The sequence below is a fragment of the Meriones unguiculatus genome, chromosome 5, assembly GCF_030254825.1.
Source record: "Meriones unguiculatus strain TT.TT164.6M chromosome 5, Bangor_MerUng_6.1, whole genome shotgun sequence".
NCBI lineage: Eukaryota > Metazoa > Chordata > Mammalia > Rodentia > Muridae > Meriones > Meriones unguiculatus.
In genome coordinates this window covers 20,963,724-20,988,323 of record NC_083353.1, presented here as the reverse complement: position 1 = coordinate 20,988,323, position 24,600 = coordinate 20,963,724, and positions in this window count along the sequence as shown.

Below are 24,600 nucleotides of genomic sequence, written 5' to 3'. Positions count from 1 at the left end.
AGCTCCCATGGGCTACATTTGTGCAGGGGTACTAGGTTATCTCCATGCATGGTCCTTGATTGGAATGTCAATCTCAGAAAAGACCCCTGGGGCTCAGATTTTTTGGTTTTCTTGTTCCTCACTTTTTTTTCAAACATGTTTAGTGTGTCTGGTGTTGTGTTGTGGTCTTTGATCCATTTGGATTTGAGTTTTATGCAGGGTGATAAGTATGGATCTATTTGCATTTTTATATGTGTAGATATCCAGTTAGACCATTGCCATTTGTTGTAGATGCTGTCTTTTGTTCAATTGTATGGTCTTAGCATCTTTGTCCAAAATCAGGTGGCCAAATATGTGTGGGTTTATTTCTTGGTCTTCTATTCAATTCCATTCATCCACCATTCTGTTTCTATACCAGCACAATGAAGTTTTTATTTGTTTGGTTCATAGTACCGCTTGAGATCAAGAATAGAGATATTCCATAAGACCTTTTATTGTACAGATTCGTTTTACCTATTCTGGGTTACTTGTTTTTCTACATGAAGTGGAGAATTGAATTTTTCTTTAATGGTATGTAAATAACTGTGTTGGTAACTTGAGGGGACTTGCATGGAATCTGTAGACCACTTTTGTTTAGATGACAATTTTTACTATGCTAATCCTGCAGAACTATGAGTTCTGTCCATGGGAGTTCTTTCCATCTTCTTATAGGTTCTTCAATTTCTTTCTTCAGAGACTTGAAGTTTTTTCATACAGGTCTTTGACTTGCTTGGTTATAGTTACACAGAGATACTCTATGACTTTTTGTCCTTTGTGAAAGATGTTTGGTTTTTTTTTTTCCCTAATTGCTTTCTCAGCCAAATTGTCTTATATACAGGAGGACTATTGATATTTTTTACTTAATTTTGAATACAGCCACTTTGCTGAAGGTGTTTATCAGCTGAAGGCATTCCCTGGTAGAGTTTTGTGTTCACTCATGAATACTATCACATCATCTGCACATAGTGATATTTTGACTACTTTTTTGATTTGAGTCCCTTGATCTCCTTTAATTGTCTTATTGCTCTGGGAAATATTTTCCAGAATTATGTGGAAGATATATGGAGAGAGTGGGCAGCCTTGCTTTGTCCCTGATTTCAGTGGGATTGATTTATTTTTTTTCTTTGTTTAGCATGATATTGGCTACATGCTTGCTGTGTATTACCTTTGCAATGTTTAGGTAAGCGCCTTGAATACCTAGTCTCAGGAATTTAAACATAAATAAATGTTGGATTTTGTCACATGCTTTTTTAGCATTTAAGGAGCTTATCCTGCGGTTTGTTCCTTTCAGTTTGTTTCTATGCTGGTGTAATGCCAGGCTCACAGGACCATCAGAGACCACAAGGAGGCGACTTGATGCAATAGCAAGAGATCTTTATTACGAGAGTGATTGAACTCGGTACCCAAGTCTCTCTGATGCAGCAGTAAAGAAGTGGGACCCTGAGCTCTGAGTAAACAGGATTTTTAAAGGGCAAGTCTGTGAGCAGGGAGTTTCCATGGCAACAAGCAGGGGGGGCACAAGCCTTGGCATTACAGAATTGGGTGAAGTTTAGCAGGGCCAGGTGACCTTTTCTGAGGCACACAATCACAGTGGCTAAGGCATATAATCACAATGGCTAAGGCATGTAATCACAATGGCTATTTTTCTAAACCACATCTGAAACATTGGGGAGAATTTTCCCACCCGATTCTCAACTGATTCCCATTGATTACTGCCAGGGAGTTTGTCTCTATTTTCTATGAAGCATTTATTCTGTTGTATATCCTGGAGGCTGTTGATAGGAGAGTTAACTTTGTTTTCTGCCAAGTGTACATTCTGTGATAGTTCCTGGTACCTGAATTCAGTTCCCAGTCAAGATCTTTATTTTAAAATAGAATTATATTCAGGCTAACTTAAACTCTTCACTGGATTACCTTGATGTATTTCTGTATATTGATCTACCCCTGCTTATCTGGGATGAAGCCTAGGTGGTTATATTCTTTGGTTATATTCTTTGACGTGTTTTTGGATACATTTTGTGAGTATTTTGTCAAGTATTTTTGTATCAATGTTCATAAAGGAGATTGGACTGAAATTCTCTTTTTGTGTGAGGTCTTTGTGAGATTTAGGTATCAAGGTGACTGTGCCTTTATTGAATGAGTTTGATAACTTTCCTCTTGTTTCTATTTTGTAGAATAGTTTAAAGAGTATTGGTGTTAGCTCTTTTTTGAAAGTCTAGTAGAATTCTGTGTTGAAACCATATTGCCCTGGGCTTTATTTGGATGGGAGACTTTTGATGATAGCTTCTACTTCCTTAGGGGATATAGGAATGTTTAATTTATTTACCTGGTCTTGATTAAGCTTTGCTACGTGGAATAGATCAAGAAAATTATCCATTTCATTTAGATTTTCAAATATGGTGCTTATAGGCTTTTGAAGGAAGACCCAATTATTGTTTGGATTTACTCAGTGTCTGTTGTTATGTCCTCCTTTTAATTTCTGATTTTGTGGATTTGGATAGTTTCTCTCTGTGTTTTAGTTAGTGTGGTTAAGGGTTTGTCTATTTTGTTGATTTTCTCAAAGAACCAGTTTCATGGATTCTTTTATTTCGGTCCTGAGTTTGGTTATTTCCAGCTGTCTACTTCTCTTAGGTGTGTCTTCTTCTTCTTCTTCTTCTTCTTCTTCTTCTTCTTCTTCTTCTTCTTCTTCTTCTTCTTCTTCTTCTTCTTCTTCTTCTTCTTCTTTTTCTTCTTCTTCTTCTTCTTCTTCTTCTTCTTCTTCTTCTTCTTCTTCTTCTTCTTCTTCTTTTTCTTCTTCTTCTTCTTCTCTTCTTCTTCTTCTTCTTCTTCTTCTTCTTCTTCTTCTTCTTCTTCTTCTTCTTTTTCTTTTTCTTTTCAAGGGCTTACAGGTGAGCGAGTAAGTTGTTTGTATGAACTGTTTTGAGTTTTGTGAAGGCTCATAATGCTATGGCCTTTCGTCTTAACACTGCTTTCAGTGTGTTTGGTAAGTTTGGTTATGTTTTGCCTTCATTTCCTTTGAATTCTAGGAAGACTTTAATTTCTTTCTTTTTTCCCCCTGACCCATGGAGTTGTTCATTTTCAGTGTGTGTGTGTGTGTGTGTGTGTGTGTGTGTGTGTAGGCTTTTTGCTCTTTCTGTTTTTGTTGAGATCCATGATTGTTTGATAGGATACAGGGGATTATTTCAATCTTTTTGTATTCATTGATACTTGCTTTGTGACCAACTATATGGTCTATTTTGGAGAATGTTCCAGAAGGTGCTGAGAAGAAGGTAAATATTTTTCTGTTTGGGTGAAAGGTTCTGTAGATGTCTGTTATGTCCTTTTAATTCATGACATCTGTTAGAGTCATTATTTCTTTATTTAGTTTCTTTTTCTTTTTGACCTGCCCTTTGGTGAGAGTGGGGTATTGAAGTCTCCCACTATTAATGTGTCAGGATCTCTGTGTGGTTTGAGTTTTGTTAATGTTTCTTTTAAAAATGTGGTCACCCTTGTATTTGGGGAATCAATGTTCAGAATTGTGATGTCATCTTAGTGGAATTTTTCTTTGATGAATAAGAAGTGAGCTTTCCCACCTCTTTGGATTAATTTTGGTTCATAGTCTATTTTATTAGATATTAGAATGGCTACTGTTGCTTGCTTCTTAGGTTCATTTCCTCTAAAAAACTTCTTCCAGCCTTTTACTCTCAGTTAATATCTGTCTTTGTGATGTACGTGTGTTTCTTGTATGCAAGATTGTTGGATCTTGTTTATGCATTCATTCTGGTAGTCTGTATATTTTTATTAGAAAATTGAGTCCATTGATGTTGAGAGAGGTTAATGACTAGTGACTGTTAGGTCTGTTTGTTTTGATGTTGGTTGTGGTAGTGTTTTTGTGTCCTTGTTCTCATTTAGTTTTGATGTAGCATTCTTTTTTTTGTGAGTTTTCTTGGGTGGAATTAGCCTTCCTGGGCTATAATTTTCCTACTAGATTCTCCTATAAGCTGGTTTTGTGGGTAGGTACTGTTTAAATTTGTTTTTGTTGTTGAATATCTTATTTTCTCCATCTAAAATTATTGAGAGTTTTTCTAGATATAGTGTTCTGGGCTGACATCTGTGTTCTCTTAGGGTCTGCATGATATCTGTCCAGTGTTTCATAGTCTCTGTTTAGAAGTCAGGTGTGGTTTTGATGGGTTTGCCATTATATGTTCCTTGGCCTTTTTCCCTTGCAGCTCTTAGTATTTTTTTCTTTTGTCTGTATACTTTCTATTTGGTTTATCATGTGGAGGGAAGATTTTTGTTGTTGTTGTCTAATTCATTATGTATGCTGTAGATGTCTTTTATGCTTACAGGCCTCTCCTTTAAATTAGGTAACTTTTCTTCTCTTATTTTGTTGAAAATATTTTATGGTCCTTCTTTTTTTACTATTCCTATTATGCTTAGGTTTTGTCTTTTCATGTTGTTCTTGATTTCTTGGATGCCTTATGTCAGTAATGTTTTTTTTTTTTTTTTAGATTTAACATTTTACTTGGTGGATACATCAGTTTCTTCCATTGTGTCTTCCACACCTGAGATTCTTTTTTCTGTCTCTTATAGTCTGTTGGTAATGCTTACCACTGTAGTTCCTGTTTTCTTCCCTAATTTCTTCCTTTCCATGATTTCCTCCTTTAGTGTTTTCTTTAATTTTCCAATTCCAGCTCCATATCCTGAACCATTTTGTTGATTTCCTTCACTTGTCTGACTGTATTGTCCTGCTTTTCCTTAAATTCCTTCATATGTTTGTTTGAACATTCCCCTGTTTTTTAAATTTCTTTTGCTGACTTAATTATTTCCTCTACGAAGGCCACAAACTGTTTGGCTGCATTTTCTTGTATTTCTTTATGCATTTTATTTTTATTCTTCATTATCTTCTTTATAAACATAGATGTAATGTCATCTTCCTTAATTTCACTTATGTTAGGTAGTCTAGGGCTACTTGTCCCTGGATATCTGGGTTGAGGAGATGCCATATTGCTTTGGCTTTATTGATTGTACTTTTTCACTGGACTCTACCCATCTGGCTCCCTCAGGTGTTGGCTGTCAGTTTCTGGTGTCCTGGAATCCTGGGGTGGTGAGAATTCCCTTGGAAGGAAGATGGTTGTTCCTGAAGTAGGCCTCCTCAGATTTGTGAACGGTCACCATATGGGCTGATGTCTCTCAGGGAATTACCACAGCCCACTTCAAGTGTTTGACTTGTGGAGTAACTGGTCATTTGTAGTCAGGGGGTATTGACCTCTCACCAGGAAAAGTCCTGAAGACAGCCACCTTACTACTGGGTTTCTTGCTCTGAATTTAGTGAGCTGGTGCTGCAGCTCTGATTCTATGTTTCCTGAGTGCATCCCTCTTGAAGAATGAGGGAGCCTTCCGATTTTTTCAGTTTAGCTAGGGTGACAAGTTGTGCCTTTTAGCAACATCTGGGTCTGATCCAGTGGATCCCAGGCCTCTGTAGGTCTGAGGTTCTAGCTCTGTGCCCCAGTACCCAAGTGGTAATCAGTGGCAGGTGAGCCCAGTACTCAGGCATGTGGAAGGAGCCTAGATCCTGGAGCTTGCAGGAACCCAGAAACTTTTCTTGGAATCAGCTGAGTGTCCTGAGATTTGACCTGATGTTTACCTTACCATGGCATTTCATCCTGAAAGTAAATCCCAGTTTTTGGTGTTTTGAGGGCCATGGTTCTCTCTGAGATGGCGAGTAGGGCATGCAGGCTTGTGTCTCTGTGCTGGCAACTGAGTGCCTGCTGGAGCCAGGACCTTCTCCAGGAATTGTCTGAGTGATATCTGGTCCATGTGCCTTGATTTTACTCTTCACCATGGGGTTTTCTCTTGACTGCAAAACCCAATCTATGGTTTTGCTGGGCCCACAGTTGATTATGGTAAAGGAGGACCTTCTGGGACATGGGAACTCTTCCTGGGTTTACCTGTGTGACCTGTGAATGGACCCAGTTGTTTTCCACTCCTCTGGGTTTAGTCTCACCTGGGAAACAAAATCGCTGGTATTTTGGGGCCCACACTTCTATCTATTGGTGGCCATGCAGTCACTGCTGTCCTGTTCTTCAGACACAGTGTCCTCTGAGTGCCACCATCTTGCATCAACAATCTTTTTTTGCCTTTTGTTAAAAATTTTTTTATTGATTTCAATTGATTCACTTTGTATCCCAGCTATAGCCCATAGTTCATCCTTTTCTAATCCCGCCCTCCTTCCCTCATTTCTTCCCATGCACCTCTCCAAGTCCACTGATAGGGGAGGTCCTCCCCTTCCTTCTGACCCTAGCCTGTCAGGACTCATCAGGACTGGATGCATTGTTTTCCTCTGTGGCCTTGTATGACTGCTCCTCCATCAAGGGTTGGTGATCAAAGAGCCAGCCACTGATTTCAAGCCAGAGACAGTCTCTGTTCCCCTTACTAGGAACCTACCAGGATACTTAGCTACCCTGGGATACATCAGTGCAGAAGTTCTAGGTTATCTCCAGGAATGGTCCTTGGATTGAGTATCAGTCTCAGAAAAGATTCCTGTGCCAAGATTTTTCAGTTCTGTTGTTTTCCTTGTAGAGTTCCTGTCCCTTCCTGGCCTTTATATTACCCCCTTCATTCAAAAGATTTCCTGCATTCTGCCCAAATTTTTCCTATGAGCCTCAGTATCTGCATTGATACCCTTCAGGGTAGAGTCTTTCAGAAACCCTTTGTGGTAGGTTCCTGTCCTGTTCCCTGTTTTATCTATCTTCCAATGTCTATACTGTTTGCCATTCTGAGTGAGGATTGATCATCTTACCCAGGGTCCTCCTTCTTGCTTATCATTTTTAGGTGTACAGATTTTAGTATGCCTATCCTATATTATATGTCTAATATCCACTTATGAGTACGTAGAAACCATATGTGTCTTTCTGCTTCTGGGATAACTCACTCAGCCTGACCTTTTCTAGTTCCCACTATTAGCAAACTTCATGATTTCCTTGTTTTTGATTGCTGAGTAGTGTTCCATTGTGTAAATGTTCCACAGTTTCTGTATCCATTCCTCCTTTGAGGGACATCTGGGTTATTTCCAGATTCTACCTATTATGAATAAAGCCACTATTAACATGCTTGTGGAACTGTCTTTATTGTGTACTGGCACATATTTGAGATATATGCCTAGGAGTGGTATAACTGGATCTTGAGAAAGCACTATTCCTAATTGTCTGAAATAGTGTCATATTGATTTCCAAAGTGGTTGTACAAGTTTATATTCCCACCAGCAGTGGAGGAGCGTTCACCTTTCTCCACATCCTCTCCAGCTTGTGTTGTCAATTGAGTTCTTGCTCTTAACCATTCTGATAGACGTAAGATAAAAATCTCAGTATCGTTTTGATTCACATTTTCTAGATGACCAAGGATGTTAAAATTTTCTTTTAGTGTTTCTCTGCCATTTAATAATCCTCTATAGAGAATTCAGTTTTGCTCTGTACCCCATTTTTTTAATTGAATTACTCGATTTGTTGCCCTTTAACTTCTTGACTTCTTTACATATCCGGGATTTTAGCCCTCTGTTAGATATATGGTTGGTAAAGACCCTTTCCCAATGTGTAGGCTGTCATTTTGTTTTGATGTGTGGCAGCCTTTTGGAGTTATTGGCAAATTGTCATGAGCACCTCAACATGGGAAGTCTTGGTCTTGTTCCTATCTAAAAGCTTGGTGGCTAAGAGATTGACCTTGGCAGCAGAGGGCTCAGACCCTGAAAACTAGACTGCAAATTTCATGTAACCATGGTAACCAGACATCAGGTTCTGTATAATCTTGAGTGAGCCCTCATATGTTTTGACTAACTAAAATTGCCTGCGTGAGAAACTGCTTGTACTTTTTGCCTACTTAAGTGTTAAGCTGAGGTCCATTAAACTGACAACTGGATCAGCATGTAGACTTGGTATCCTTCTCTGTGTTGCTCTGTCTCTCTCTCCCCAGCCCTCTCTCAGGTGGTATTCAGGTATCACTGCTGGTCGGTGATAATGATGACAGCGCCCTTTTTCTTACAGAAGCTTTTCAATTTCATGATGTCCTATTTATTGATTGTTGATCTTAAAGTCTGTGCTGTTGGTGTTCTGTTCAAGAAGTTTTCTCCTCTGCCAATGAGTTCCATGCTCTTCTCCACTTTATTATTTTTTTTCTAACAGATTTAGTATGTCTCCTTTTATGTTAGGGTCCTTGATCCATTTGGACTTTAGTTTTGTGCAGAGTGATTTATGTGGATTTTTTGCATTTTTCGACATGTAGACATCCAGTTAGAGCATCACCATTTGTTGAATATGCTATCTTTTTTTCATTGTATGGTTTTGGCTTCTTTGTCAAAAATCAATATCCATTGGTGTGTGGGTTTATTTTTGTGTCTTCTATTTAATTCCATTGATCCATCATTCTGTTTCCATGTTAGTACCATGCAGTTTTTATTACTATTGCTCTGTAGTACAGCTAGAGATCAGGGATAGAGATACCTCCTGAGAATCTGTTGTTGTACCAGATTGTTTCAGCATTTTTTTTCTTTTTCTACATGAAGTAGAGAATTGTTCTTTCAAGTTCTGTAAGGAATTGTGTTGATATTTTGAGGGGCATTGCACCTAACCTGTAGATTGCTTATGGAAGGATGGCCATTTTCACTATGTTTTTCCTATAAATCCATGAGCATGGGAGATATTTTCATCTTCTGATATCTTCTTCAATTTCTTTCTTCAGAGACTTGAAGTTTTGTTTGAACAGTGCTTTCACTCACTTGGTTAGAGTCACACCAATGTACTTTATGTTATTTGTGGCTATTGTGAAAGGTGTAATTTCCCTAACTTCTTTCTCAGCTCTTTTGTATTTGGTATACAGGAGTGCCACTGATTTTTTTAAGTTAATTTTCTATCCAGACAACTTCTGAAGCTGTTTTTCAGCTGAAGAATTTCTCTGGTTGAATATTTGGGGTCATTCATGTATACCATCATATCATCTTCAAATAGTGATACTTTGACTTCTTCCTTTCAGATTTGTATCCTGTTGATCTCTTTTAGCTGTCTTATTGCTCTAGCTAGGACTGCAAGTACTATGTAGAAGAGATATAGAGAAAGTGGACAGCTTTTCCTTCTTCCTGTTTCAGTGGGATTGATTTATATTTCTCTCCATTTAGCTTCTTTTTGGCAATAGGCTTGCTGTATAATGTCTTTACCCTGTTTAGGCATGTCTCTTGTATCCCTGATCTCACCAAGACTTTAAACGTAAATGGGCATTGGATTTTGACAAAGCTTTTTCGGCATCTAAAGAGATGATCATGTGGTTTTTCTCCTTCAATTTGTTTATATGGTGGATTACAATGAAGGATTTCTGTATATTGAATCTCCCCTGCATGCCTGGGATGAAGCCTACTTGGTCATAGTGGATGATATATTTTTGTGTTCTTGCATTAAGTTTGCCAGTATTTTTTGAGTATTTTTGCATCAATGTTCATAAGAGAGTTAGGTCTGAAGTTCTCTTTTTTTTGTTTGTTTGTTTGGTCTTTGTGTGGTTTAGGTAGCAAGGTGACTGTGACTTCATAGAATGAATTTGGTAATGTTCCTTCTGTTTCTATTTTGTGGAATAGTTTGAAGAGTATTGGTGTTAGCTCTTCTTTGAAGGTCTGGTAGATTTCTCCTCTGAAACCACCTGTCCCTGGGCTTTTTTTTTTTTTTTTGAATGGAGAATTTTGATGACTGATTCTCTTTCCTTGGGGATATCAGACTATTTAATCTATTTACCTGATCTTGAATTATTTTTTGTTAAATGGAATATGTAAGGAAAATTGTCCATTTCATTTAAATTTTCAGGTTTTTTTTGGCATATAGGCTTTAGTAAGACCTAAGGATTGTTTTTATTTCCTCAGTGAGTGTTGTTATATCTCACTTTTAATTTCTGATTTTGTGGATTTTGCTAGTTTCTCTCTGCTTTTTAGTTATTTGGCTAAGGGTTTGTCTATCCTGTTGAATTTTTTTAAAATCCACCTCTTGGTCTCATTCATTCTCTTGAATTGTTTTTTTTTTCCCTAAATAACTGATTTCATCTCTGAGTTTGATTATTTCCAGTCTTCTACTCCTCTTGGTGTGTCTACTTTCTTTTTTTCTAGGGCTTTCAGGTGAGCCATTAAGTTGCTTTTATGAGATGACTCCACCTTTCTTCTGGAGGCACTTAGTGCTCTGAACTTTCCTCTTAGCACTGCTTTCATTTTGTCCCATTAATTTAGGTAAGTCATGCCTTCATTTTCATTGAATTTTAGGAAGTCTCTAATTTCCTTTTTCATTTCTTCACTGACCATGCTGTCATTGAGTAGACAGTTCTTCAGTTTCCATGTGTACATACACTTTTTTTTTTATTTCTGTTGTTGCTGAGGTCTAGATTTCAGCCATGGTAGTCTGACAGGATAGAAGAAATTATTTTGATCTTCTTGTATCTCTTGAGGTTTGCTTTGTGCCTGAATATATGTTCAAATTTTTAGAGGGTTCCATGAGGGGCCTAACAGAAGTTATGCTCTATTGAGTTTGGATGAAAAGTTCTGTAGACATCTATTAGTTATATTTGATTTAGGATTTCTCTAAGTATCATTTTCTACCCATTTAGTTTCTGTCTTGATGTTCTGCCCATTGGTGAGAGTGGAATGTTGAAGTCTCTCACTATTAGAGCATTGGAATCAATGTGTGAGTTCAGCTTTAATAATGTTTCTTTTTTTTTTTCAATGCAGTTTATTCAGGAACCTTGAAAAATCATCTGACCCTGGGGAAAGCCAGCCCACAGCTTAAATAGCCTCTGGGTAGCCAATCCCAGCATGCCATGTGGGCAATGCAGATAGGTCCACATACATGGAAGCAAGCCAGATCCTCGGCCTTAGCAAAATGTGGAATTGTTTGTGACAGAGAACACTCACCATCAGGTAGGTAGAAGGCGGAAACCAGTCAATCTTTAAGGCATAGCATTCCGCAGCTCTCTACAGTTCCCCCTTTTTGTTTTAGACACATTAGGCAAGAGTCGAGGTCTGATCTCTGATATTAGAAATAAATTGGGACTTTGTACTGATGTTCATTTAGGTGTCATCCACCCAAAGAGCATCAGACCCGACCGATACTTTTTTCTCAGAGGCGGGACCTGGGGAATCAACCCACATGCAATCAGACATGCTCTTCTCTGGGTCCAAAGCGGCTGACCCTGGATGCAGTGCTTAGCCTCGCATCCTGAGCGTAACCTTTTAGCTTTTTATGGTAGCCAACCATGCTTGGGGAGACTGTCCTGCTTCAATGGCTGTAAAGGCCTGAATGGTCATGGCTGCATTACGCTGTTGTGAGACTCTAATCTTGTATACATACCACAGGCAAAACAAGGAGACCAACACCAGAAGGCCTGCTAATGCTCCCATGCATGCCCATTCCTTCAGATGATTCATGGCTGCAGCAATCCATGATGATAATCCTGTGGTTAGTCCTGCGTCCACTCTGGTAGAATTTACTGTGACAATGGCCACTCTCAGCTGTTCCATCGTAGTATCAAATTCTCCAGTCCAATTACCTAAAATATAGCTTGACAATTGTTTAGACAGATTTGCAGCACAGGGAAAAGTCTCATGTTATATGCTAGTGACTCAAAGTCCAGCATATTTTCATTGACAGCCAAGTTGAGCGATTTGCCATAGGGTATCAATTTGCTCCTGCAAGAGGTCAATCCTCTGATTGAACACCATCAAGCTTCCTTTTAGTTGAGCATTAATTCCTTTATGTACAACTAAGGCATGAGCTACATTGGCTAAATGATTATTCAGGGTCTGAGCAGTCTGCCCAGTATGACTCATGGCTAATGCCCCGGTGGTAGCTCCAACAACCGCCAATGAGACGGCAGTAACAATGGTGGCTATAGCTCCAAGATCCCTTTTCTGTCTGAAGAGAGTTATAGTGTGAGGGGCATCAAAGGGCACAGGCACGCAGTGAGGCATGCGAGTAACCAGGGCATACCTAAATTTACTAGCATTCCAGCATTGGGCAAAAAAGCAAGTATCATTACCACAATTACTTGGCTCTATCTGGCTAATAATGAATAAAAATGGGGGATATAAACAAACAGGTGTGGGCTTATAGGAAATATTATGAGAAGCCTTAACCCCCTCGTTGGAACATCCTGCATCAGTTCTAGAACTAGCAGTGGTAGTGTCCGAGGTCTGAGTAGGTTCAGGAGACCATTTCCCCCAGGGGCAAGACGTGCTCCATGCCAATTGACTAACTCCATGTTTTCCTCCACTTTTGAAAGTCATTTAAGGTTCTTAAATTATTTTTTACCCTTTTTTTAAATTTTTCATCAATTACACTTTATTCATTCTGCATCCCCCCATAAACCCCTCCCTCCTACACTCCCAATTTCACCCTCCCTCCTCCCTCTGCATGCATGCCACTCCCCAAGTCCACTGATAGGGGAGGTTCTCCTCTCCTTTCTGATCTTAGTCTATCAGTTCACATCAAAAGTGGCTGCATTGTCCTCTACTATGGTCTGGTAAGGCTGCTCCCCCCCAGGGGGAGGTGATCAAAGAGCAGGCCAATCAGATTATGTCAGAGGCACTCTCTCTTGTCTTTACTATGTAACCCAATTGGACTCTGAACTGCCCTAGGCTACATCTGTGCAGGGGTTCTGGGTTATCTCCATGAATAGTCCTTGGTTGGAGTATGAGTCTCTGGGAAGTCCCCTGTGTTCAAATTTTCTTGTTCTGTTGCTCTCCTTGTGGAGACCCTGTCCTCTCCAGCTCTTACTATTTCCCAGTTCTTACCTAAAATTCCATTCACTCTGCCCAACAGTTGCCCATCAGGCTCAGCATCTGCTTTGATAATCTGAAGGGCAGAGGCTTTCAGAGGCCCTCTGTGGTAGGTTCCTAGGTTGTTTCCTGTTTTCTTCTTCTTCTGATGTCCATCCTCTTTGCCTTTCCGGATGGGGATTGGACATTTTAGTTAGGGTCCTCTCTCTTGCTTAGTTTCTTTAGATTCACAGGTTTTAGTGGGTTTGTCCTATGTTGTATGTCTATATGAGTGAGTATATACCATGTGTGTCTTTTTGCTTCTGGGACAACTCACTCAGGATGATCCTTTCCAGATCCCACCATTTACCTGCAAATTTCATGATTTCCTTATTTTTCATTGCTGAGTAATATTCCATTGTGTAGATGTACCACAATTTCTGCATCCATTCTTCAGTTGAGGGGCATCTGGGTTGTTTCCAGCCTCTGGCTATTACAAATAAAGCTGCTACAAATATGGTTGAGCAAATGTCCCTTTTGTGTACTTGAGGCTCTTTTGGATATATGCCCAGTAGTGGTATGGCTGGATCTTGAGGAAGCGCTATTCCTAGTTGTCTGAGAAAGTGCCAGATTGATTTTTAGAGTGGTTGTACAAGTTTACATTTCCACCAGCAGTGCAGAAGGGTTCGCCTTTCTCCACAACCTCTCCAGCATGTGTTGTCATTTGAGTTTTTGATCTTGGCCATTCTCATGGGTGTAAGGTGAAATCTCAGGGTTGTTTTGATTTGCATTTCCCTAATGGCTAGTGAGGTTGAGCATTTCTGTAAGTGCTTCTCTGCCATTCGGTATTCCTCTACAGGGAATTCTCTGTTTATCTCTGTTCCCCATTTTTTAAGTGGATTACTTGGTTTGCTGCTTTTCAGCTTCTTTAGTTCTTTATATATATTGAATATGAGTTCTCTGTCAGATAAAGGGTTGGTGAAGATTCTTTCCCAATCTGTAGGCGGTCGCTTTGTTTTGATGATGTTGTCCTTTGCTTTACAGAAGCTTTTCAGTTTCATGAGGTCCCATTTATTGATTCTTGCTCTTAGAGCCTGTGCTGTTGGTGTTCTGTTCAGGAAGTTTTCCCCTGTACCAATGAGTTCTAGGGTATTTCCCACTTTTTTTTTTAAGCCGATTTAATGAGTCTGGTTTTATGTTGAGGTCTTTGATCCACTTGGACTTCAGTTTTGTGCAGGGTGACAAGTATGGATCTATTTTCATTTTTCTACATGTAGACATCCAGTTGAACCAGCACCATTTGTTGAAGATGCTATCTTTTTTCCATTGCATGGTTTTGGCGTCTTTGTCAAAGATCAGGTGTCCATAATTGTGTGGGTTTATTTGTGGGTCCTCTGTTTGGTTCCATTGATCCACCATTCTGTTTCTATGCCAGTACCATGCAGTTTTTAAAACTGTTGCTCTATAGTACAACTTAAGATCAGGGATGGAGATACCTCCGGAAGATCTTTTATTGTAGAGGATTGTTTTAGCAATTCTGGGTTTCTTGTTATTCCAGGTGAAGTTGAGAATTTTTCTTTCCAGGTCTGTAAAGAATTGTGTTGGTAATTTGATGGGCATTGCATTGAATCTGTAGATTGCTTTTGGTAAGATGGCCATTTTTACTATGTTAATCTTTCCAAGCCATGAGCATGGGAGATCTTTCCATCTTCTCATATCTTCTTCTAATTCTTTCTTTAGAGATTTGAAATCTCTACCTGGTAGAGTTTTTGGGGTCACTCACACATACTATCATATCATCTGCAAATAGTGATAATTTGACTTCTTCCTTTCCAATTTGTATCTCCTTGATCTCCTTCAACTGTCTTGTTGCTCTAGCAAGAACTTCCAGAACTATGTTGAAGACATATGGAGAGAGTGGGCAGCCTTTTCTTTTCCCTGATTTCAGTGGGATTGCTTTAAGTTTCTCTCTGTTCAGTTTGATGTTGGCTATAGGCTTGCTGTATATCGCCTTTACTATGTTTACATATGTGCCTTGTATCCCTGATCTCTCCAATACTTTGAACATGAAAGGATGTTGGATTTTTTCAAATGCTTTTTCAGCATCTAGGGAGATTATCATGTGTTTTTTTTTCTTTCAGTTTGTTAATATGGTGGATCACATTGATGGATTTCCGTATATTGAACCACCCCTGCATACCTGGGATGAAGCCTACTTGGTTATATTGGATAATATCTTTGATGTGTTCTTGGATTCGGTTTGCAAGTATTTTATTACGTATTTTTGCATCAATGTTCATAAGGGAGATTGGCCGGAAATTTTCTTTCTTTGTTGAGTCTTTGTGAGGTTTAGGTACCAAGGTGACTGTGGCTTCATAGAATGAATTTGGTAATATTCCTTCTGTTTCTATTTTGTGGAATAGTTTGAAGAGAATTGGTGTTAGCTCTTCTTTGAAGGTCTGGTAGAATTCTGCGCTGAAGCCATCTGGTCCTGAGCTTTTTTTGGATGGGAGACTTTTGATGACTACTTCTATTTCTTTGGGGGATATAGGACCATTTGGTTGATTTACCTGGTCCTGATTCACCTTTGGTAAGTCAAATCGATCAAGAAAATTGTCCATTTCATTTAGATTTTCAAATTTTGTGGCATATAGACTTTTGAAGTAAGTCCTAATGATTGTTTGGATTTCCTCAGTGTCTGTAGTTATATCCCCTTTTCATTTCTGATTTTGTTGATTTTGGTGGTGTCTCTCTGCATTTTAGTTAGCCTGGCTAAGGGTTTGTCGATCTTGTTGATTTTCTCAAAGAACCAGCTCTTGGTTTCATTGATTCTTTGAATTGTTTTATTTGTTTCCAATTGATTGATTTCAGCCCTGAGTTTGATTATTTCCAGCCGTCTACTCCTTCTTGGTGTGTCTGCTTCTTCTTTTTCTAGGGTTTTTAAGTGAGCCATTAGGGTGCTTGAATGCACTGTCTCAAATTTCTTCTTGAAGGCACTTAGTGCTATGAACGTTCCTCTTAGCACTACTTTCATTGTGTCCCACAAGTTCGGGTATGTTGTGTCTTCATTTTCATTGATTTCTAGAAAGACTTTAATTTCTTTCTTTATTTCTTCCCTGACCCAGCTGTCATTTAGGAACAAGTTGTTCAGTTTCCATGTGTGTGTAGGCTTTTTGTTATTTCTGTTATTGTTGAGGTCCAGCTTTATTCCATGGTGATCAGACAAGATACATGGGATTATTTCAATCTTCTTGTATCTGTTGAGGCTTGCTTTGTGACCCACTATATGGTCTATTTTGGAGAAGGTTCCATGAGGTGCTGAGAAGAAGGTAAATTCTTTTGTGTTTGGGTGTAAAGTTCTGTAAATGTCTGTTAGGTCCATTTGATTCATGACCTCTGTCAGAGACATTGTTTCTTTGTTTAATTTCTGTTTTGTTGACCTGTCCTTTGTTGAGAGTGGGGTGTTGAAGTCTCCCACTATTAATATGTGGGGATCTATATGTGCTTTAAATTTTATCAATGTTTCTTTCTCAAATGTGGGTGCCCTTGTATTCTGGGCATAGATGTTCAGGATTGTGATGTCTTCCTGGTGCAATTTTCCCTTGATGAGTATGAAGTGTCCTTCCCCATCTCTTTTGATTAATTTTGGTTGAAAGTCTACTTTATCAAATATTAGAATGGCTACTCCTGCTTGCTTCTTATGTCCGTTTGCTTGGAAAGTCGTCTTCCAACCCTTTACCCTCAGGTAATGTCTATCTTTGTGTCTTAGGTGTGTTTCTTGTATGCAACAGATTGCTGGGTTTTGTTTATGTATCCATTCTGTTAATCTGTGTCTTTTTATTGGAGAGTTGAGTCCATTGATGTTGAGAGAGATCAATGACCAGTGGCTGTGAGATCTCTTGATTTTGATGTTGGCTGTGGTCATCAGGTTGTGTGCTTGGTTGCTTTTTGTTTTACTGTAGTGGGGTTATTTACTTCCTGTGTTTTCTTGAATGTAGCTAGCTTTCTTGGGTTGTATTTTCCCTTCCAGTGTCTTCTGTAATGCTGGATTTGTTTGTAGGTATTGTTGAAATTTGTTTTTGTCATTGAATATCTTGTTTTCTCCATATATGAGGACTGAGAGTTTTGCAGGGTATAGTAGCCTGGGCTGACATCTGTGTTCTCTTAGGCTCTGCATGATATCTGTCCAGGCCCTTCTGGCTTTCATAGTCTCTGTTGAAAAGTCAGGTGTGATTCTAATGGGTTTGCCATTATATGTTCCTTGGCCTTTTTCCCTTGCAGCTTTTAGTATTTTTTCTTTGTTCTGTATACTTACTGTTTTGATTATTATGTGGCGGGAGGATTTTCTTTTCTGGCCAAATTTGTTGGGTGTTCTGTAGGCCTCATGTATTCTAATTGGCCTCTCCTTTAGCTTGGGGAAATTTTCTTCAATGATTTTGTTGATAATATTTTCTGGGCCTTGGAGAAGGGAGTCTTCTTTTTCCTCTATACCTATTATTCTTAGCTTTTGTCTTTTCATATTGTCTTGCATTTCTTGGACGGTCTGTGTCAGGAATTTTTCGGATTTAACATTTTCTTTGAGAGATACATCGATTTCTTCCATTGTATCTTCTACACCTGAGATTCTTTCTTCCATCTCTTGTAGTCTGTTGGTTATGCTTACCTCTGTAGTTCCTGTTTTCTTCCCTAGATTCTTCCTTTCCATTATTTCTTCCATTTGTGTTTTCTTTAATTTTTCCAATTCTATCTTCAGGTCTTGAGTTGTTTTGTTTACTTCCTTCACCTGTCTGATTGTACTTTCCTGTTTTTCTTTTAGTTCCTTCAACTCTGTTTCTATCATTTCATTCAGTGTTTTAAGCATTTCCTTTCTAAAGGCCATAAACTGTTCGGTTGCAGCTTCCTCTATTTCTTTACGGATGGCAATATTCTGTTTGAGTTTATCTTCCTCTATGTCTTTACGAATCTTATTTGTTTCCTCTGTTATCATCTTCATGAGCATACTTGTTAGGTCATCTTCTTGGATTTCAGTTATGGTGGGGTGTCCAGGTCTACTTGCCCCTGGGTAACTGGGTTCTGGAGATGCCATATTGTTCTGTCTTTTGTTGCTTGAGCTTTTACACTGGCCTCTACCCATTGTGCTATCTTAGGTGTTTGGGGTTATTTTCTGGTGGTTCATGGGGATCCTGTGGTGGAGAGAATCCTCTTTGCAGAAAGCTGGTTTTTCCTGAAGGATGTCTTCTCAGCTTTTTGGGTATAGTCCCTGGATGGCTGGTGTTTTTTTTAGGAGTTGCTCACCTCAGGGATATAGACCTGAGTGGTAACTGTGGTCTTTGTTTGTCAAGAGGGTTCTCCTCTCACCCAGGGAAGTCCTGAGGGCAGCTGCCCTGTTTCTGGGTTTCTTGTTGTAAATTTAATGATCAGCTGCTGTGACCCAGTTGGACATCAGGCTTGCATCAACTGTTTGTGCCTGTGTCTGGAGCACTGCTGAGCACTGGCGCCTCGGCCCAGCTAGACTTTTTCTAGGGAAGGATTGGGTGGTTTAGGTCAGTACAGTTTCCTTCCTTCCCTGTGGATTCTCTGGAGACACGGACTCCCAGTGTCTTTTTTGCCCTGGTGCACACTGCTCAGTGTCCGCCAGCTGGCTGGCCGCAGAAATTGCCTGTGCCTGGAGCACAGCTCTGTGATGGCGGCTCAGTCTCTGCCAGCTGTCTGGTGTGCAGAAACTTCCTGTGACTGCCTTTGCAGCCTTTGGGAACCTGGGTGCCTCCCTAAGCTGGGTAATTTTCCGGGGACCTTTTCAGGTTGGGGGTGTCGGCTGAGTGCTCTGAGATCAGACCAGCCATTTCCCTCCCTGTGTGTTTGCACTGGACAGTGTAACTCATTCTCTGGTGCCCTGGTGCCCACAGTTCTATCTCAGGCGGCGAGTCAGGTGCGCAGGCAGGCAGGGCTCAGTGCAGGAACCTGGGTCCCTGGCTCTGACTCAAGGCTGGCTCCTGGGGTGCCCGTGGACCCCAAGTCTTTTCCAGGGGATGTCTGGGTGACCTAAGGCCGGTCCCAGTTGTTTCCTGTACCCTGGGGTTATCTCTCGACTGAAAATTCCAGTCTCTGATAGTGTGGTGCCCATGGTTCAGTCTGGGACCGTGACCAGGGATACTGGCTTGTGGCTCTGGGCTGGGGCTGGGCCTGGCGGCAGGCAGCCAAGTGTCTGGTGGAACCAGGATCTCTTCCGTGGTTTAGCCAGGTGAGTTAAAAGCTGATTGAATCCCCCACCGTGGGGTATCCTCTCACCTGGGAAACATAATGACTGTGTTTTATGGCCAAGAGTTCTGATTGCTGGTCACTGTGCTGATCCTGCTGCTGATGCTCAGAATGAGAGTCCTCCCGGCACCGCCATCTTGCCCCTCCTCCAATAATGTTTCATTTACAAATGCAAGTGATCTTGTATTGGGGGCATAGATGTTCAGGATTGTGATGTCCTCCTGGTGCATTTTTCCTTTGATGAGAATGAAGTGCCCCTCCTCATGTTTTTTGATTAATTTTGGTTGAAAGTGTATTTTATTAGATATTAGGGTAGCTACCCCAACTTTTTTTTCTGTGTCCCTTTGCTTGAAAATTATTTTTTCAGCCCCTTACTCTGAGGTGGTGTTTATATTTGTTGGAGAAGTGTGTTTCTTGCATGCAGCATAATGTTGGATCCTGTTTCCACAACTATTTGTTAGTATGGTGTCTTTTTATTGGAGAGTTGAGTCTGTTGATGTTGATAGATATTAGTGACAAATGAATGTTAATTCCTTTTATCGTGGAATTGGTGGTGTTACTGTGTTTCCATGCTTTTCTTTGTTTTAATTTTTGGTTGTGAAGTTATCTGCATCCTATGTTTTCTTGGGTGTAGTTGAATTCGTTGGATTAGAGTGTTCATTCTAGTATCTTTTGTATGGACGGGTTGCTGTGTAGATATTGGTTAAGTTTAGTTTTGTCATGGACTAATTTGTTTTCTTCATCTTTGTTGTTTGAAAGCTTTTCTGTGTATAGTAGTCTACCTTGGCATCTGTGGTCTCTTAGAGTCTGCATGACATCTGCCCTGGCCCCTTTGGCTTAAGGAGTTTCTGTTGAGAAGTATAGTGTGATCTTATTATTATTATTATTATTATTATTATTTACATTTTATTAACTCTGTATCCCAGCTGTATCCCACTCCCTTATTCCCTCTCAATCCCACCCTCTCTCCCTCAGCTCCTCCCTGCCCCTTTCCAAGTCCACTGATTGAGGAGGACCTCCTCCCCTTTCTTCTGGCCCTGTTTTATCAGGTATCTTTAAGACTGGCTGCAAAGTCCTTCTCTGTGGCCTAGAAGGACTACTCCTCCTTAGCGGGGGGGAGGTAAAAGAGCCTGCCATTGAGTTCCTGTCAGAAATAGTTATTGTTCCCCTTACTATGGGAAACCAATTGGTTATAGAGCTACCACAAGATTTATCCGAACAAAGGTTCTAGGTTATATCCATCCCTGGTCCTTGGTTGCAGAAACAGTTTCAGAAAAACACTGTGCCCAGATATAAGTTGATCTTTGTGGAGCTCATATCCTTTCCATGTCATACTAACTCCCGTTCTGCTGAAGGTTTGGTTATGAGTCTTAGTATCTGTTTTGAAACTCTGCTAGATAGAATCCTTCAGATGGCTTCTGCAGTAGACTCCTGTCATATGTCCAATGCACATCCCATTTGTCTTTCTAAGTGAGGATTGATCATCTAACCCGTGTCCACTTTCTTGTTTATCTTCTTTAGGTGTACAGACTTCATTATGTTTATCATATCTTGTAGGTCTATATTAGCAAGTATATACCATGTTTGTCTTTCTCCTTCTGGTATACTTCACTCAGAATGATCTTTTCTAGGTCCCACCATTTGCCTGAAAATTTCATGATGTCCTCATTTTTGATTGCTGACTACTATTCCATTATGTAAAAATACCACAATTTCTGTATCCATTCTTCCATTGATGGACATCTGGGTTGTTTCCAGGTTCTGGCTATTATGAATAAAGCTGCTACAAACATGGTTGAGAACATGTCCTTGTTGTGTACTTGAGCAAATATTGGGTATATGCCTTGCATTGGTATAGCTGGGTCTTGAGGAAGCATTAATCCTAATTGTCTGAGTAAGCGCCAGATTGACTTCCAAAGTGGTTATACCAGTTTGCAGTCCCACCAGCAATTGAGGAGGGTTCCCCTTTCTCCACAACCTCTACAGCATGTGTAGTCACTTGCATTTTTCATCTTGGCCATTCTAATGAGTGTATGGTGAAATCTCAGGGTCATTTTGATTTGCATTTCCCTAATGGCTAATGAGGTTGAGCATTTCTTTAAGTGTTTCTCTGCCATTAGATATTCCTCTATCAAGAATTCTCTGTTTAGCTCTGTTCCACATTTTTTAATTGAATTACTTGGTTTGTTGCTTTTCAGCTTCTTTAGTTCTTTATATATATACTGGATATGAGTCCTCTATCAGATAAAGGGTTGGTGAAGATACTTTCCCAATCTGTAGCCTGTCATTTTGTTTTGATGATGGTATCCTTTGCTTTATAGTTTTTCAGCTTCATGAGGTCCCATTTATTGATTGTTGCTCTTAGAGCCTGTGCTGTTGGTGTTCTGTTCAGGAAGTTTTCTCCTGTGCCAATGAGTTCTAGGATGTTCCCCACATTTTTTTTTTTTTGTGAACGATTTAGACTATCTGGTTTTATGTTGAGGTCTTTGATCCACTTAGACTTTAGTTTTGTGCAGGGTGATAAATATGAATCTATTTTCATTTGTCTGCATGTAGACATCCAGTTGGACCAGCACCATTTGTTGAAAATGCTGTCTTTTTCCGTTGAATGGTTTTGGCTGCTTTGTTAAAAGTCAAGTATTCATAGGTGTGTGGGTTTATTTCTGGGTCTTCTATTCGGTTCCATTGATCTTCCTTTCTGTTTCTATGCCAATACCATGCAGTTTTTATTACTATTGCTCTGTAGTACAGCTTGAGATTGGGGATGGAATACTTCCAGATGATCTGTTGTTGTGTAGGATCATTTTTGAGATTCTGGGTTTTTTGTTTCTCCATATGAAGCTGAGAATCTTTTTTTCAAGGTCTGTAAAGAATTGAGTTGGTATTTTGATGGGAATTGTGTTGAATCTGTAGATTGCTTTTGGCAGGATGGCCATTTTCACAATGTTAATTCTACCTATCAATGAGCACGGGAGATCTTTCAATCTTCTGGTATCTTCTTCAATTTCTTTCTTCAGAGACTTGAAGTTTTTCTCAAACAGGTCTTTCACTTGCTTGGTTAGAGTCACCTCAAGGTACTTTATGTGATTAGTGGCTACTGTGAAGGGAGCTGTTTCCCTTATTTCTTTCTTGGCCCTATTGTCTTTGGTATACAGGAGGGCTTCTGATTTTTTTTTTTTTAGTTGATTTAGCATCCTGCCACTTTGCTGAAGGTGTTTACCAGCTGGAGGAGTTCTCTGGTTGATTTTTGGGGGTTGCTCATATATACTATCATATCATCCGTGACTAGTGACACAATGACCTCTTCCTTTTCAATTTGTAACCCCTTGATCTAGTTTAGTTGTCTTATTGCTCTGGCTAGGACTTCAGGTACTATGTTGAAGAGGTATGGAGAGAGTGGGCAGCCTTTTCTTTCCCCTGATTTCAATGGGATTGATTTAAGTTTAACTCCATTGAGTTTGATGTTGGCTTTAGACTTGCTGTATATTGCCTTTACTATGTTTAGGTATGTGCCTTATATCCCTGAACTCTCCAAGATTTTAAACATGAATGGTTGTTGGACTGTGTCAAATGCTTTTTTGGCATCTAAGGAGATGATCATGTTTTTTTTTTCCTTCAGTTTGTTTATTTGGTGGATTACATTGATGGATTTCCATATGTTGAACCACCTTTGAATGCCTGGGATGAAGCTTACATGGTCATGGTGGATGATATCTTTGATGTGTTCTTGGATTCAGGTTGCAAGTATATTATTGAGTATTTTTGCATCAATGTTCATTAGAGAGATAGGTCTGAAGTTCTTTTTTTGGGGGGGTCTTTTTGTGGTTTAGGTATCAAGGTGACTGTGGCTTCATATAATGAGTTTGGTAGTGTTCCTTCTGTTTCTATTTTGTAGAATAATTTGAGGAGAATTGGTGTTAGCACTTCTTTGAAGGTCTATTAGAATTCTTCACTAAATCCATCTGCCCTAGGACATTTTTTGGAAGGAAGACTGTTGATGACTGCCTCTATTACCTTGTGGGAAATAGGATTATTCAATCTTTCTACCTGATCTTGACTTAATTTTGGTAAATGGAATCTATCAAGAAAATTGTACATTTCTTTTAGATTTTCTAATTTTGTGCCATATAGGCTTTTGTAGTACGACTTAATGATTGTTGGGATCTCCTCAGTGTCTGTAATTATGTCCCCCTTTTCATTTCTGATTTTGCTGATTTGGTTAGTTTCTCTTGGCCTTTTAGTTAGTTTGGCTAAAGGTTTGTCTATCTTGTTGATTTTTTTTAAAGAACCAGCTCTTGGTTTCATTGGTTCTTTGAATAGTTTTATTTGTTTCTAGTTGATTAATTTCTGCCCTGAGTTTGATTATTTCCAACTGTCTGCTCCACTTGGGTGCATTTGCTTCTTTTTTCTCTAGGTCTTTCAGTTTGGCCATTAAGTTGCTTGTATGAGATGTCACAAATTTCTTCTTGAAGGCACTTAGTGCTAGGAATTTTCCTCTGAGCACTGCTTACATTGTGTCCTATAAATTAGGGCATGTTGTTCCTTCATTTTCATTGAATTCTAGGAAGTCTTTACTTTCTTTCTTTATTTCTTCCTTAACCCAGCTTCCATTGAGCAGCAAGTTGTTCAGTTTCCATGTGCTTGTAGGCTTTATTTCTAATTCCATTGTTTTGAGATCCAGATTTAGTCCCTGGTGGTCAGATAAAATACAGCAGATTATTTCAATCCTCTTGTATCTGTTGAGGCTTGCTTTGTGACCAACTATATGGTCTATTGTGGTGAAGGTTCCATGAGGTGCTGAAAAGAAGGTCTACTCTCTTGAGATTGGGTGGAAAGTTCTGTATACATCTATTAGGTCCATTTGATTTAGGACCTCTGTAAGTGCCTTTATTTCCTTATTAGGTTTTTATCTAGATGATCTGTCCCTTGGTAAAAGTGGGGTGTTGAAGTCTCTCAGTATCAAGGTGTTGGGATTGATGTGTGATTTAAGTTTTAGTAATGTTTAGTTTATGAATGTAGGCCCTCTTCTATTTGGTGCATAGATGTTCAGAATTGTGATGTCCTCTTGGTGGATTTTTCCTTTGATGAGAATGTAGTGTCCCACCTCATCTTTTTTGATTAATTTTGGTTGAAAGCTCTTTTATTAGATATTAGGATAGCTACCCCAGTTTGTTTTCTGGGTCCATTTGCTTGAGAGATATTTTTCCAGCCCTTTACTCTGAGCTAGTTTTTATCTTTGTTGCAGAGGTACATTTCTTGGATGCAGCAGAATGTTGGCTCCTGTTTCCACACCCATTCTGTTAGTCTGTGTCTTTTTATTGAAGAGTTGAATCCATTGATATTCATAGATAATAATGACCAATAAATGTTAGTTTCCTTTGTATTGGAGTCAGTGGTCTTACTGTGCTTCATTGCTTGTTTTCTTTTCAGTTTTTTGGGATATTATCTGTATGCCATATTTTCTTGGGTGAAGTTGTTTTCCTTGTAGTATCTTATGTAGGGCTGGTTTGCTGTGAAGATATTGAATGAATTTAGTTTTGTCGTGGAATATTTTGTTTTCTCCATCTATGTTG